The following is a 12,921-nucleotide window of genomic DNA, read 5'->3' as shown; positions in this document are numbered from 1 at the left end:
GATAACTCACTATTTCAAAGTGTGAATAGGCATTAGGTTTAGAAGAATAGATTTAGCAGCTCACATCTATAATCCAAGATGTACAGGGTTAGTTTGCTCTTTGTGACTGGACAGGAATATACAACACAGATATTCACGCCTTCCTCAGGATGTAAATAATTTTGGACAGCACTTCACTAGCAAAGCCACAAATTTGCTCAACTAGCAGGATGTGTCCCTACTTAGATGGGCTCTAGAAATCTCTCAGGAGATGGTCCAGAGTGGGAAGATGTGTAAATACCATCAACAAAGTACCAGTACTTTACTTATGAAAGTGCAGTATGGGTAGGTGCTCAGGGCAGAAATGAGATCTCTGCCTGACAGTGAAAGGAAATGTTAGCGACTGAACGAGAGTTAAAGACAGAATTGGGAGAGAGGTGTCTTCCTCTCTGACCACTGCAATAATTTGACCTTGATTCTTAGAAAGAGCAGGATGTGTTTTGTATTTCTCCTCGTTTCGTGCTGAAGTACACCCATCCCAGAGCAGCCTGGCACTCCACAAAGGACTGCAGAGTCCTCCCTGCGCAGAGGACAACGACCTGCTTCAGAAACATAAGCACGAGCAGAAAATTACGCTTGCCCACCTTTGGAAGTCCCAGCATTTATTGGCAGCGAAATGACTCCCTATAGCACTTTGGTGTTCTTAGAAAGGACAAAAACTCAGACAGGGCACAGATAAGCTGTCTAGTTCAGTAGTACCCCAGGGGAGGAGGCTATGGCCCTGTTCTGAGCCCTGATGATTTGAACACAGTTGTTTCCTGTGTGTATGATGTAGACATTCATAGAACATTTTATTGAGCCTTTATCTGATTCTTGAGTGTTTTTCTGTTTGTGATACAGTTTCCAGCAGAATACTTCAGTTATGATAGAGACCGCTGGTTTTGGTAACTAAAAGATCACAATGCCCTAAAACCTCGACTCCAGCAGGCAACGCCAGAGAGCATCTTTCCTATGAAATGACCTCAGAGCTCAGTAGATCAGGTTGTTGATTCTCTTCCTAGAGCAGGAGAATTTCATGTAGGCTTGCAGGTGTTCCTGCAGCACACAGAGGTCCCAACACAAAGAGGGGCGAGCATCAGTGTCCTCGTGGGCTGCTACCTGGCTAGAGGCATAGCTCCTCAAGAGAAGTCATTTGTTACTCTTGACTTCAGCATAGCAATAAGCTGAGAATCGGCAGCAGCCCTTGCTGACTGAGACACCACTGGCATGAAAAGTTTCCTCCAGCTGATGCATGGTGAGAAGGTGCAGCTGGAGGGAGCTGTCCTGAGAATCAGAAGGGTCAGAGCAGACATGACCACGCCGAGAGAAACTGTGAAGAGCTGTTACAAACATTACACCTGCAGGTGCCTGGAAAGGGGAATGTACTACTGCAGACCTCTGTGTGGGAAAGGAAACATGTCACTGTGAGCTAACAAGTGAACTCATGATGAGACACAGGGAGAGTGAAGAGGAGGATGTGACGCTTTCTACCAAGGCTTTCAGTGTAGCTTGTGAGAACCAGGACAGTTGCAGTGACATGATACATAAGAGAAGCCTCCAGTAAGTTCCTCCTCAGGGCAAATATCCACCACTAGCATAAAGTGTTCATACAGTGTAAGGGACAGCTTCTCTCCAATCAACTACTGGGGCTGCTACCTGCTTTTCCACCTTCACAGCCTCAGATTCAGGCACTCCTGCAGCACCTGGATATTTGGTATTTGCATCTCTGAATCTTGCATATAGGACCATAATGAGCAAGGAACCCTGCCATACTGACTTGCCTTACTTAGTGTACTTTGGTCTTATGCAGGGCTGTCTTCCCTCTGGCAATGTAGACTGAGAAACTGGGTGCAGTGGAAACACTGCCAGCAGCTACTTGCTATAAAAAGCTAATAGTCCTTTGTGGGCCATGAGAGGAATGACAGAAATGCAGCTTAAATTCTGCACTGCTTACACTACACTTTGATGAAACGATGCCCTGACACCGGGTCGGTAAGATCAGTTTCTCCACATTGCAGTCATTGTTCACAACAGTGGTAGGTCAGAATTTTCTGTGTCAGTCAGTCATTTTATGCCTGACTTTGAAAATCCACAATGCTGCCAACTCTTTGGATAGTGAAAATCATATGATTTTAATGACAGAGTTATTTTACTAATCTTTTAATAGTGCCTGGCAGGGTCCCTGTGCTGCTTTACTGTCTTGTCTTAGGATCCCTGGCTCAGAATGGATGCCATTTTCATGATTTTATATGGAAATAAGGTCTAAGTCGAAGTGTCCGCCATTTTCTCAGAGAGGCAGCTTCTAGCTCAGGTGGTTACCTGCTCCTCTTTTTTCATTGGAATTCAGTTATTCAGATTACGGTTAAGTTATTTCTGTTGAAGATGATGAAGAAGGTGCATTTTTTCATGTGTGTTTTTTCTACATGTTACAAGGCCGCAGTTCCTGCTTTAACTTTATGCAAGCAAATTTCCAGTCCTGGAGTCTGTTGAGCCATTAACAAATTTAGGTTGTTAAGTCTTCTAACTTTTAGAAAGTTAGAATACAAATACTTGAGTTTACCCTAGGTGAAGCATCTGGGGCAGTTATGTCTCATCTAATGTTTAATGGCCCAACCGCTTAGTAGACCATTCATAATTCATCGGGCATCTGATTAAATGTTGTTTAGTCTGACTCATGTGATAGTGTTTGAGGCTAATTTAAAGGCAGCACATTATACTTGCACAACTTGCCAATATATGCTAAGCATGTAGAATGAACTCTCTCCTTCTGATTAAAATATATGAACCATTTTATATGGTTCCATGTTCCAAAGAATACAGATTCCTTTTTCTGGGATAGCAGAAATTTCTGTTTACATTGATAATTGTTTCTTTTCCCTTCTTTTTACATTTTTTTCTTTCTTTGAAAACAGCAAGACAGGGTTATACTGTAAATCTTGCATTCATATCTATTTCATATGCAGTGACCCACACAATAGGTCCATAGGTCCAAGGCTGGGCATATAAAGGTGACTTGGGCAGGTGATAAAAATAATTCTCTGTTCTTGAACGTTATGCAAAATACAAGAGAACTACAGTATATTAGTACGTCTCGTTTGTTTTCCAGTTAGAGTTCAGTATCAGATATTATTTTGCTGACTTTATATCAAGTTGATTGTAGCTTTTAGAAAATGTTAAGTGACTGCAGTGCAGTACAGTGTTACCATTTATATAATGATGATCTTTATTTAATGTCATAACACAGGAACAATCTTATCCAGTATATATATCTCTTGAAAAGTCATACAAAATAAGGTCACTGACAAAATATTGGAGTAAAACAGCCACCAATCTCAGCTTCAGAAAAAGAAAATGAAGAGCAATTCTGGCAATTAGTGGTATGAACATTTAATTGCTAAGCATAATGTTAAATGAAAATGTAATAGATTTATATAACGTCACAAGGACAGTGGAACCATAAATCAGTGAAAGCATGAATTTGTAAGGAAATAGGTCTTATAGGTAAATGTGATGTCCTGTTCATAAAAGGTTAAAGATTGGACATGCTGAGGGAACTCATTGTATGTTAATATGGAGCCATCAGATCTGGTCCTTTAGTAATGTCTGAATTTTGCACTTAAAATGGGAAATCAACTTTGTTTTGTTTGAAAATTATTAGGTATTCTTCATTTTTGAGTACAGAATACTATTTCTGAGAATTCCCAAGTAGATTCACTAATTAGAGTTAAAGAACCCTTTTAAAATTCCTTTTAAGGAAAGACATATCAAATCTTTTCTGTTGTCCTGAGGGATCTTGATAACACAGACTCTTCAAATTCTCCACAGAATTAAAAGTCACTGGAATATTATGCATATGCTATATTTGAAAATTTCCTTAGGAGCGAAGATCTTTCTATACTCATAAACCATTTTCTCCTACTGTAAGGTTAGCACATAAAATATTCAGAAAAACTAGAAATTACTGTCTTTCAAACCACTGCCATCTCCCATTGTTCGTAGGCATATGGCCAGAGTCTGAACTAAGCAGAGGTGCGCATCTCCACCAGTCTTAGAGAGCCTAACAAATCCTAACCAGGGGTAATTTGGCTTCATTCTCATTGTACGTGGTAGAGAAAAGCAGTCATACTTGTTAAGGCTGCCATCAGTGGGTCCTAAAACACATCATTTTACAACCATTATTAGAGATCATACCAGCCTATTAAGACTCAGATGATGAAGGTAGACTTCCCTATTACTCTGTCTTGAGCTAAATCCGAGAATTTTTCAGACCAAGGATTGAGAAAACAAGAGGGAGTAGATGGAGCTGGGTAAGAGCTGGGGGCAGGGAAGGAGAGAGATGGAAAGACAGAGAGCTGTGTACAATCCATATATTGATGGTACTGCAGCACAAATGCTACAGTCATCCTTAGTAGTTTGACATGCACGTTTACCAGGGAAATTAATGAATGGAGTCCTGTGCTAACTGAGGAGAAAGGCCTCTTGGGGAGGAGCATGAGTCAGTTAGCCTTATCCCATGATAAAGAGACGGGGCAGGTGGGCCGTGTATTGCCACTACTCATTGAATGCCAGTAGCTGTAGCTGTACACCAGTCCGGGTAAAGGTGGAAAAATGCTTCACTGGCATTTTTGTCATTTCAAAGCAGAACTCAGTTTCACATTTGTTTTGCCTCCCTTTCGGTAGTTCTTCCCGAATAGTTGTAAAACAACGGTTTGATCATGTAGCTGTTAATGGAAAATGAATTCTGGATGGCTAGATAACAAAAAATGTTTGATTCAATGGCAACAAGACTTATTTAACTGTAAACCAGACTCCTCTGTGGGTGGCTCAGGAAGAGGACACTCTCCAGTGAGAGAACACAAAAGATAGCACATGACATTGGCATCCAACTCAGCAAAGGACTGTCACAATAAATTTGAAAAAGCATTTCATAATCTGAAATGTGCTTGTACAACATATTCTACCTTTTCTAGTAGTGAACAGGCTTGTAAACTTTTGATGATTGTTAATTCACTGTCAGAAATAAAAATACAATCTTGCTTGGACTCACTTCTTGGATAGTTTGTCTCCTAAATGCAGCTTTTACCTTCCACTTTTTCCACGAAAGTATTAATCTTTTGACCAGCTTCTTCTCCAGCCTCCTAGCCAGTGTCTCTGGAAGGCTAGCTTCATGCTGCTTCATTCGCTTCTTTGTGTGGCAAGAAAGTGATTTGCTTTTTGTATGCTATTTATAGAGAGCTGCTCCACAGAGATGGCGTCCCCTCCTGCCGACAGCTATGAGCATCCTCATACTGCGGCTACCCACCACCTGATGTCCTATTTTCTCATTGGCTCTAGCTGTTCCCAAACCTTGTGACTCCTGCGAGCTCACGCCCAGCTGTACCGGCTCCGAGCCTCCTGCAGTGAGACATAATCTTCACTTCCACTTCTATCATTTGTCCCTAATATGCCAAAGCATCCGAACAAGTGCTTGCATTCATTCCCAGAGCCCCCCATCCTAGGTTCAGCCTGGGGGTCACCATGGAAATAGGTATGTTCCTCGGGTTGCCGAGGTGGCAAGAAGCTCTGTTACGAGATCGCTGTTACTTGCAGGAGGACTGTAACCCATATCTTTGCATTTGAGACAGAGATTTTATATTCAGATGACCTTTTATTTCCTGAAATTGTAAATACTGTCTCACCCTACATCTGCTGTTCAACTAGAAGTCAGGCGACCGATTAACTTTCTCAGTGGGATTTCCCTGTGATTATAAAGCCAGGTGACTGTGACAAGGTCACCAGAAAAAACAGTCTTGTGATTTTAAGCTTGACAGAAATCTGGCAGGAAATGCAGATGAGAGAAATGTCACACTTAGGCAATGATAACCTTAAATATCAGAGACTGAGCTCAGAAATGTTTTTTTTCAGACCATCAGAAGGGTTCATGAAATATGTCTGTTTGTTCATTCCTCCAGGAGACCCTCTCTGTTCTTACATCTCAGTGTGTTATGATAAATAATGCATTGCCTTCCCAATAGCCTTGATAAAACTGCTTCCTTAACCATATGAGGAGTACATTTCAAAAAGAGAACAAGCAGAGCACAGAGATGGAAATTAACCCCAGGACCGCCAGCCTCCATTAGCAATAATGGTGTCTCACAATTCCAGGGTTAAATGAGAAGTAGGTGCCTTTTTACTGAGTTCTGCTCTTTGTTCTTGCTTTAGTGTGTGTCATTGTGGAGACTGTCATGTAAGGTTAATGACAGCCTCTCATTACCCTTGTCAAATATGTAATAATGTGGCCCAACAACAGGGCTGAATGGCTCCTGCTTGTCAGACCCCTATGTTTTGCCTAGCAGATGGCCACTGTGTTTGGAGAGGCCCTCAGATCCATCAGTGCTATCCTGAACACGTGTGTGAGGGAGGCATTTTTCCCTGATGGGACAGTTCATGGATGGAATACTAATTGGGCACAGCAAGACAACTGAGGATTTATTTATTTTTGTTCTTGGTAGAAATATGTTGTGTTCCAGGGAGGGGAGGGGGAGAGAGAGAGAGGCAAAACCCTGTTTCTGCTGCCGCCAGCCCCTTTTTTATTGTCTGACTCCTTACACTGGCAAAATCGCCACGTGTTATGCCTTATGCTGAAAACCTGGACTCTTCGGCTACAGTGTCAATGGGCACGGAAATTCAGACTTTGGTCAACTTCTGATTCAAGGTTTTGAAATTCTGACTTCTATTCTCCTACCTCTTAAAAAAGAAAACAAAGTTGTTGCTTATTCACTGTAAGCTTTGGAAAGCATCATGTTAACATATCCCCTTGATATTACCTCCCTTGTTATTAGGATTAAATATTTATATTGTGGTAGCTGACCCTTCTGTGTTAGGTAGTATGCAAACAGAGAATATCTGTTCCTTCTCAAGGGAATATAAGCCCCTTTAGCATTAGGTTGGTGATGTGGAAGGCAGTGGTTTGCATTGTCAGATGTATGAAAGTTGAAAGTTCATGCTCTTGAAAGTTCATATACTCAACCTTTGACCATGCACCTACGCCTATTAAACAGAGAGCCCTTTGCAGCAGGAACTTACGCTCCTCAGAGGCTTGGGCTGGGGCTGCCCCAGTCAGGTAGAGAGTTTTAATTGGGTTTTTTTAATATATTTTCCTTTCTTTAAAAAAAAATTAACTCTTTATTGTTCAAAATACAATCTTTAAAATGCAAAGCTAGTTCAAAGTGATGTAATATCTTTCCCCATTTGGGAAACTTTGCACTAATGGAACTCCATTGTTCATTGTTGAAAATGCTTAATATGAGCAGCCTGCACAGCCATAAAATAATGCTTTATCTGATGTGGTTAGGTACAATTCGTCTACATCAAGGACTGGGATTGATGTGACTAAAATTAGGGTCGTTATAATGGTGCAAATGTTTTTAATGTAGACAATACCTCAGTCTGCAGAAAAAGAAAAATTTGTTCTGAAAAGAATAATCAGCCCTGTTTGTTTCAGAGGGATGTTAACTCTGAAACTTAAATATAGCAGTGTAGAAATCAACATGGTTAACTACTTCACTGCTAAGCCTTATAATGGAGATAATCCCTACCACAAAGACCTTTTTTATTTTCCTAAGAACTAGATTCAAATAATGTAGCACAAAAATAACAGTAGGAAAGTGCACTGGTTGCTTTATTCCATTTTGTATTACAATTATTAAAACTCTCCACTGCTGACTGTAATGAAGCTGCCTCGGCGTTCCTGTTACCACCATCAAAGTGGTGCACGTTGCAGCAGCACGTCAGCTTGTTGCAGAATCCGTATAACCAAGTCTGTTGTGGGTCAAGAAGAAAAATTGAAAGTCAGGAAAAAATATTTTGTCTAGTCTTTCCCAGTGGCAAGACATGACAAACTCACATGGAAAATCCTAATCACTCCAGGAGTGTAAGGAAAACAATGCACAAAAGCTACCCCTAAGAATGCCCACGGGTCTTTTCAGGAGATTTAGTCTCTTCACTCTCCCATCCCTTTTAAATCTCATTGATACTTTTTTTTTTTAGCAGTAAAATGACTAATTTTCCATCTGCAAATGATCCTGGTAAAGGCCAGATCCAAAAGTGGAGGTCTAAAGTGGAGAAGCACATACAGCTTAGTCACTTCATCTTTTGGGGCTGTGAGTGTGCATCTGAGAGAGCAAGAGGGACTTTTTCCACTGCCAGCCTGGCAGCAGGCTTTAAAAAAAAAATTCTGCAGTCAGCAGCCCTTACTACTTTTTTTTAAAGACATTTACTGTGAATATTACTCAAGCTGGCATAGTTCCCTTTTCTCTCTACTGTTTCTCTCTTACTGAAACAGCAAAGAAATGGGACACTTGTGGTAAATAGCTAGCTTGGTAGATACCTGCTCCTTGATACCGGTGGTTTGCTTCACAGAAAGGAGCCTAAGAATAGAAGCCAAGAAATCATGGGAAGTTACTGGGGCTTCCTGAGGGAAAACAAAGGAGAGATAGAAAGGATGCAACATTTGAGTCAGCTTTCTACCATGCCCACACACATGACGATGCACTATGTCCTAGGTAAATGGGGCATCAGAAAAAATACTTGTTACCATGTAGTATGTCCACTTTCTCAAGAAGACTAGTGAAATACAAAAGTGTAGGCCGATGCTGCTAATTAGTATATGTAAAGATGGTAAAGGAACAAAATTATGTAAATCAAGACAGCAATTAAAACCAGGGACATTCTCAGCAAGTACCTCTGAAATTAACAGACATGTAATAAAGTCAACAGCCATCTCTGCTGGTTTTCTCAGGTAGCATTTTCTGAGGCAATGCAAAGCAACATGAGCTTGGAATCTAAAACTCCCCCTTTTTTATAACCCCCTTTCTAATGCACATTGCAGATTAAGCTTGTAATTTTTTTCTCTCTACAGCCACTTTGCTAATGCAGTGTAGCTCATGACTTTACAAAATGCTGAGAGATAGACAGCACTCCCATGTGACCCATATTTTAAAACGAAAAGCCCCCTGACTTACAGGGAAGAATGCAAGCCTGGCAACAGGCAGATTTTTTTGGGCTGACCAGGAGGAGTGGTGAATCCGGCAGTACGTTAACAAAAGCTTTCCACAGAGTATGAGAGAATATGGTAAGAAGGCAGAAGTGATGCAGGGGTGGTAAAAAGAAAGTGTAGAGGAGAGAAGGGTAGCTCCTAAGGTCCGAGGCTGAAGGATGGGGTTGGAGGCAATGTCTGTTATGGCATTTCCTCACGGAATGAGAGTGGGCCCAAAATGTAACTCCAGAGATGAAGAAAAGTCTAGCTTCAGTATTGAGATGCACAGCTGATCACTCCAAGGCAATTAAAATGAATTGGCTGAATTTGTTTATTTGAAGGTAGTATGAGTGAAAGCTCTCCTCTTTAGGAATTCAGGTAAGGTTTTCTTCTGCCTGGGGAAGGTGGCAGGATTGATTTGGCTGATAGAATATATTATAGCTTACAGTTTCAAGAGTATTGATATGCTGGGAGCAGAGTACATAACCTGGAGCTACACAGATTTTTTTTTTTCCTGCTGTCTTCTGAATATGATGTGAGAAAGACATCAAATTATTTGAGTGTCAATAAGCTAGGCTACATATTTATGGGTTGTGAGCAAAATATGTTTTGAAGTGTTAGCTCCCTGAACCCTTATAAAGCCCAATTCTTTTAGTTTTTTTCTGCATTTAACAATTCTCCTATCATAGATTGTGACATAAACACAAAATAACAATGCCACAGGAGGGGAGTAAAGACCTGCAGCTGCAGGGGAGACAGAAGGTCTTGGGGTACCTGTGTGGCTGTGTAGAAAAAGTTGAAAATAGGGTGCAAATAATGATATTTGGGTCAACTGCTTAAATGTTGTAATTGGGGCAGGAGACATTACTTGGCAACATTTGATATATGGATCTTTGGGTCTTCTCAAGAGAGCTCCAGTGGCGAGATCATGAAATGCTCTTATTTTGTAGATGTCAGAAGATGGACAGCACTGTTGTGGTTACACACTTCTAGACAGAAAGGAAGACAGCAGGGAAAAGTGAAAAAATAATAAATCCAAACACAAGTCAAAAACATAGAACTTTCTTTAAAAAATAAAGGTAATTACGATTTGGAGTCCAGTTTCTTAATAAGCTTGAATTCTTGAACTGAGCAACGCTGGGAATAAAGGCACAGGTCCATAGAGATATGTAAAACAGACTTTTCCCAAACTGAGCTGTGATCAGCTTGGACTACCTGTTTCCCAGAGCTGCCAATCCCTGGCTTTTTATATAGTCAAGGAGAGACATAGTTATAACATGATATATATTTAAGTAAGGTGTAACAACTTACTTTCTGCATTTACAGCATATGGAGACAGTTTAGTAGCCCTGGATATTGGGTAGTCTGAATAGGTGAATTTAGATGTCATAGCAGGCAAGCAAGTTTATCTTGGATATTGGTCTGAAATTGGTCCCTGTCAGGGCCATGCTTTAGGTACAAGCCACCTTGAGGGAATATTATTCTAATGAGTGTAAATTTTCACAAAAAAATTATCCGTTTATAGCAGAGTTCTTATCCCTTTGTTCCTTTTGGCTAGTGTTTTCATTTGAGTGTCATAGACTCCAACCAACATGTATTTGCTGTAAGTTTTTTGGATTCAGTGGAGTAGATGGGCCATTGCATTAAATGTCAGCTTCTTCCACTCACTGAGCAGCTGTGAGCCACAGATTTGATTTTCTTAATTGAAGATTTTTCTTTCCCTCAAAGTTACAAAGTTTGAAGCTTTGTCTCCTAATGATTTGCCTCCATGTGAAAACAGTGAGTAACGCAAAGAACTAGATCTGAACATCTTTAACTGCTCTGTAAAGCAAAGAGAAACGTACCTTGATTTTGTGTGGACAGCCAGGACAGCTCTGTCTGTGCCTAGTTATTTTGATTTTTTTATTTTTTTTTTTTTTAAAACCACAGAAGAAAACTTTTTCCTAGATAACTAAAGCTTAAACTTTAAAAAATGAAAAGTTTTCTTTGCTTCTTAACCGTCTCTTAATTATGACTGTGAAAAGCAAAGTCATTTGAAAAGGCTCCTTTTTTTGGAGGAACTGGCAAATTTAAGACTACTGTGCAGCAGCACAGGAAAAAGAGCAAAGCAATCTTCTCTGTTTGGAATGGCCATGATATAATTGGCTCCTACTGATCCCTTATTAATTAAAAAATATTGTAGGCTCTTTGAAGCCTGCATTTGCTTCCTATCTAAAAACATGCTTGTCAATCTTGCCCCCTCGCTGCACTATCATACAGTGAGTGTACAGATTTTAAGGATGCAGTGAGAAGTCCGTGTTTCTTCCCTCCCATGTTTATCCCAGGACTGAAAGGTCAGCCAGGAGCTGAGAAGCAGTTCTGTTCCCCAGCTTGCACATGACTTTTCTAATAGCACAGCAGAGCTGTAGGCTTCCCCAGTGCCTGTTCTTGACAATCAAACCCAAGTTTTGTGTATATAACTTCAATTGGGATGATTTCACTGGCCAGAACTTAACAGGCAAAAAAACCTCTGCACTTCCTAATGAGACCCAATTAAACACAAAATTCAAATGCACGGTTCTATTTGCTTGTGTGACCTTCGTGTCGGGCTACTGCAAGTGGTCACGGTCCTCAGGAAAAATGACAGCCTGAGGAGAGTGACTGAACAAAAGAGCCATATATCTGTCTCCTGTTGGTATGAAGAAGGCTTGCAGCCCATGCCCTGCTGAAAGTCTTAGTGGTGCATCACAGTTTCTCCCAGAGGAAGAGAGAAGAAACATAAACAAGCCTGACTTTCCCTGAACTGCTTCCTGAGTCAGGATGCCCTCTCCTGTGGGAGGAGCTCTGGCATGGCTACATGCCAAGAAACCCATTTGGCTCACACAGTGATTTTGGTACCTCAGTACCAGGGTAATGATAGTAGGGTCTTTTTTATTTTGATGTCTTTGATAGTCTTTTGAGTTTTCACAAAATCTGAAGTCTGCTATGAATGTACTTTTTCATGAAAATACGGATAAGCAAGATATATATCTGTACAGATGGTTTTTACTTTAATTCCCCTGCTACTGGTAAATTTGATTAGGAGAAAAGAAAAGTGCTGAACAAATATTTTAAAAATCTGCCAGCTGATTAAATCACACTTTCTCCCTATCTTCTTGGCATATGAGGTCGACTTGGGCATCATTTTAAATCTTCTCGTTTAGATGATGATCTTTAAAATGACATTAAGCTTGCTTTGATGTTCCGTGGGAGTACAGGACAAAAGCCCAGGAATTAAATGATTGCTTACATTGCCGCATCATAATGATACAGCTTCAGACTCCAATGAAAAGGTAGCAAATGAACCTATCCCAGAAATGTTCATGCTTCTACACTGAATCATGTCACTAATTGTACTGGAAAGAAAGTAAAAGTGCCCAAAGCCTCAAACTAGATTTTTTTTTTTTTTACAGGACTGGGAGTGGTATCTGGGCTCTGCTTTTCTTAAGTTTCTGGCACTGTTTTAACTGTCTGCTTTGAGATACATGGAAAGGCTGTGGTTTCAGAAGCTGGAATTGTACCTTGTTTTTGCAAGTTTGTGCTATTCTGGAGTCCTGTAGGAGCAAACTGCAGGTGTGTAAGCCATTGGTGGTCCAGCTTTTCTCATTAAACTTTTTTCCATTGCAGAGGTTTCCTTGGACTAGTGGAAGGTAGCTGCGTGTGAAGTCATGATATTCATTGGGCCAGATAGAGTTGAGAACAAAATGAAATTACCAGGATTTACTAAGTTGTTGCCCATCTGCTGAGCTATAGCAATTTTCCATTCTTGGCCTGTTCCAGTTGCAAGATCACATGGTTTAGCATTAACCTCTCTCAATTAACTTTAAATCAAAAGCCTTCAATTAAGTCGCATCGCTTTACACCTGGGA

This window comes from Gavia stellata, chromosome 3, assembly GCF_030936135.1.
Source record: "Gavia stellata isolate bGavSte3 chromosome 3, bGavSte3.hap2, whole genome shotgun sequence".
NCBI lineage: Eukaryota > Metazoa > Chordata > Aves > Gaviiformes > Gaviidae > Gavia > Gavia stellata.
This window is presented reverse-complemented; position numbering follows the sequence as displayed.